Raw genomic sequence first — 4,675 nt, forward strand, 5'->3', positions numbered from 1 at the left:
TTTGTTAAATTATTTTTAAAAAATAAAATAAAAATTAAATAAATAAGTAATAAATTATTTGAATTAAAAAAATTATGACTCATAAACAAAATAAACTTAAATGGACCAGTGCTAACCTGTTTAACTCCCAAATTTAAATAAGTGATGCCAGGACATTTTGGCCAGTTTCATTGACCTTTTCTTTACTGTTTTAGGGTAGTTTCATGCATTTTCTTAGTAAATAAGCAAGTTTTGGGTAGAAATACACTTACATTTTGATTCAAGCAAACATTGTGAACTTTACATGATTTCATGAGAATTATGCATGAATTGAATGACAAATTGGATAATGCATGATCTCATGACTTGGAATAGAGCTTTGATAAACTTTATTTGCTTGATTTCAGGACAAAGGAAGCAAGGAAGAGCCACGTTAGTAGCCACGTTAGTCTAATTAACGTGACCACTAACGTGGAATGGGTATAAGCTTGTAGCGTTAATGAGAAAAGTGATCGCAATAACGCCTTCGAAGCCATCATAACCCACGTTAGTTGCCACGTTAGTTACATTAACGTGAGAGCTAACATGGAAAGAAAAGAGGAGCTCCAACGTTAGTGGTAAAAGTGAACACCACTAACGTTCTAAAAGGCCATACATAAGCTACGTTAAGAGCCACGTTAATCTAATTAACGTGAACTCTAACGTGGAGATTAGAGGAGATCGCCAACGTTAGTGACACTCACCTTTGTCACTAACGTTGGAACAGGTCAAGATTGCCCACGTTAGTGGTCACGTTAAGACCACTAACGTGAAGGGTAACGTGGAGCAAGGAGTGATAGGCCAACGTTAGTGACACTCACCTTTGTCACTAACGTTGGAGATGGCAATTACCACCACGTTAGTGGCCACGTTAATCTAATTAACGTGAACTCTAACGTGAGAAGGAGGGGCGTTTGGAGCGTTAGTGACAAAGGTAAGTGTCACTAACGCTCTCGAAGCTTAGGCATGCCCACATTAAGGGTCACGTTAGTTATACTAACGTGAACTTTAACGTGGGGAAAAGAGGCAATAAGCAACGTTATTGGAAAAGGTGAATGCCAATAATGTTTGTGAAGGACCAAGAGGCAACGTTAGTGGTCACGTTAGTGCCACTAACGTTGAAGTTAACGTGGATCATTTTTGGCTTGGAACGTTAGTGAAAAAGGTGATCGTCACTAACGTTATCGAACCCACATTTTCACTTAACGTTAACACTACTAACGTCCTAACTAACGTCCATGCCTAACTCACACTTTTTCTGCAAGCAAAAGCTGAGCCCACTGAAGACTATAACTGCTTCAACTCAAGATCAAAGGCCCATATCCAAGACTTGAAGAGCCAACTAGAAGATCAGAAGAGTAGTATATATAGGAGTAGTTTTGAACTAGTAAGGGGGCTTTTTGGCATTTTGGTACACTCTGTATACTTTACATTCTCTATAATTTCTAGTTAATTTGACAATGCATTCTTCTTTATCTTCTTCTATTTCCAGAGCTATGAACAACTAAACCCCTTTTCATTGGGTTAGGGAGCTCTGTTGTAATTTGATGGATCAATAATAGTTTTCATTATTCTTCTTCTTTCTTTTCTCTTGATTTTACTAGAAAGCTTTCAATCTTCATCTAATTGGGTAGTTGTCTTGGAAAAGAAGCTATTCATACTTGGATCTCTTTGGAACCTTGGAAGAGGAATGAAGAGATCATGTTAGAAATGCTTTCTCATGTTGGACCAAATTGGGGTTTGAATGGATATAGTGACATATAATCCTACCAACACTTTGATTTGGAAATATATGTGGTATAATCAGTGACCATACTTCATCTCTTCTCATGAGCAATTAGACCAAGGAATTGGCTATTGATCAAGATTTGAGAGATTGAATTACCAAGGAATTGAAATCCAATCTCTTAATATTGCCAAGGAGATCAATGAACGCATTGATTGAGGAAGAGATGAGAATGAACTTAATCCGGAGAATACAACATCTCCTGAGCCCAATGAATCCCCATTTCTGATCTTACTCATTCTCTTTACTTTCTTCCATTTACTTTTATGTTCATTTCCCCAAACCCCCATTTAAGATTCTGCAATTTACTTTCCGTCATTTACATTCCGCTATTTACTTCCAGCAATTACATTTTCTGTTATTTACTTTCCTGCCATTTACTTTTCTGCAAATCTCAACTCAATTTCTGCTTAGCTCAACTAGAACATTCCTCTGATTAAAGTTGCTTGACCAATCAATCCCTGTGGGATTCGACCTCACTCTATTGTGAGTTTTTACTTGACGACAATTCGGTATACTTGCCGAGAGAAATTTGTTGAGAGACAAGTTTTCGTGCATCAATAAGTCAAGTCTAAATTATGTGGAGTGACTGATTTGATTACCCTAAGATATTTACCGATACAAAAGCAACTAAAATGTAAGTAATTTATGTTGAGAAGTTCCTTCGAAGTTAAACTTTTTTTTAGAGGCCTTAACGATTAGCATTAATTTAAAATTTATTTTATGAAATTAAGATTGAATTATAAAAATAGATAGGCATGCATGACAGATAAAAAAAAAAGATTTTGTTGAATGCTTAGAATAAGTCAACTTTTAACAAGGATTATTTCCATTTTTTTTCTCAATAAGTAAATCTGAATCCAAACTCAACTGAATCTTGTTTATTCAATCCTCCTCACATCTTAACTTTAGACATCATAGAAGAAGCGGAGAGCGTCTTCAATACCTTCGACATTATTTCTGACGTCTCAGACCACCACTTTCTCCTTCCAGACAACAGAAATTCTAGTTTTAGCAACGCAAAGAGCAGCGTCTACACATATATCATGAAGGAGTGGAAGATCTTGGAAGAACATCTACCAGACTCTATTTATGTTCGGGTGTATGAGAGTCGCATCGACCTAATGAGGGCGGTGATCGTCGGCGCAGCAGGCACACCATTACCACGATGGTCTCTTCTTCTTCGACATCAAGTTCTCCTCGAAATATCCAAACAACCCTCCGATCTTATACTTCCACTCCTTTGGGCTCGGTCTCAACCTGAACCTCTACAACTCGGGCAAGGTCTACTTGAGCCTTCTCAACACGTGGTCCGACGAAAAGTGAGACCCACAAGGCTCGACACTGTTCCAGGTCTTACTCTCAATCCAAGCTCTCGTTCTCAATGAAAAACCCTACTTCAATAAGCCTTGGCAGATTCACGTAAACAAAACATTTCATGAGGTGTGGTCACGTGAGTACAACGAGATCGTGTTCAAGCTCACGTGGCAACTCGGGAATCACCTAGTTCGCAGGCCGCCCAAGAACTACGAGACCTTCATCAAGAATCATTTTTGCACCCGGGCTGCCACCGTCTTGGCCGCGTGCCGAGAGTACGTTAGTGGGCGCGTCATGGTTGGATATTACTGAGGCAAGGGTCTATCACCGATTTGTCCTGTTCGGAGGTGAAAGTTTTGCAATCTTCTCGGGAGATGTTGAAGGAAGACTTGTACCCCAAACTGGTTCAAATGTTTCAATCTTTGGGGAGTTTCCATGTACCGGAAAAATTGGAGTTAGAGGAGGATGAGCAAGTGAATAATGGCGATGAAAATAAGAGCAGTGGAAAGATCATTGTGGTGGCTTCCCCAAAAGATAAAAAGAAGGTGGGGATCTTCAAAAAGGTTGTAGCTAGAATCAAAGGAGTAGTGATAAGTGGAAGAATAAGAATAGTAGTGGAAACAACAAAATAACTAGCTAGGCAGTCAACTACTTTTGTAATGTCTTTAGGAGTTGAATAATTTGTTGTCTGCTTTTAATTTAGTGGTTTTGTATTGTAAACTTATTTTGATTTTTCATTGTTTAATGTTTAGCTGTTTATTAGTCATTGTTTAAGGGGTAATTCACCTTTATAAACCAAAGAAAAACTAATATTACTTGAATATTCCAAATAAAAAAATGCTATTTAAATGTCTCGTTTCATAATTCTATGTAAATCAAATTCACTAAAATTGAATTAGGTTTGTTAGTAGTAAATCTAATCTATAACATTTGAATTACTTTATTTCGGGTTCAAACATAAATTGAATTCAATGAATTTGAATTAGGCCAAACACTACTAAATCGAATCAATGAGTATCGATTTACCTGTACACTACTAAATCGAATAAAAAAGCTTCAATTTAGCCCTCTTAGGATTTATACCTGGTACTCGCCGGCTAATGGTAAATTGACTCTATTAACGTCGATTTACTATGAATTCTACTATATATAAAAATCGAAAGGTGTTAATTCGATTTAGTATATGCCTACACTACTAGAAAATTAGTTATTACAGACAGATATTTTCGACAGATTTTATCCCACGAAAATACAAACATAATTTGCGAGAAATTTTTTGTCAGAAACAAAAAAAAATGAATTAGCATAAATTACAGACGGAAAAGAAAATCCGTCGATAATTCTGTCGGAAAATTATTTTTTTGTGAGAAATGGTTACTGACGAAAAATTTTATCTGTAATTAAATGGACAAAAATGCTGCATTTTATTAAATTATTACAAACAGAAAATCTGTCTGTAATTTAAAATATTCCGTCGGAAAAAATTGAGTTTAACCTAACTCAGACCCTACCTTCTCGAGCTCCATTCACATTCCACACCAGTGAAGAGCTTCT

General features: G+C 36.7%; 1 pseudogene; it reads left to right on the forward strand.

Moving 5' to 3' along the window:
- LOC107614770 lies at positions 456 to 3,834 on the forward strand (annotated as a pseudogene).

This window comes from Arachis ipaensis, chromosome B01 (assembly GCF_000816755.2).
Source record: "Arachis ipaensis cultivar K30076 chromosome B01, Araip1.1, whole genome shotgun sequence".
NCBI classification, from domain to species: Eukaryota; Viridiplantae; Streptophyta; class Magnoliopsida; order Fabales; family Fabaceae; genus Arachis; species Arachis ipaensis.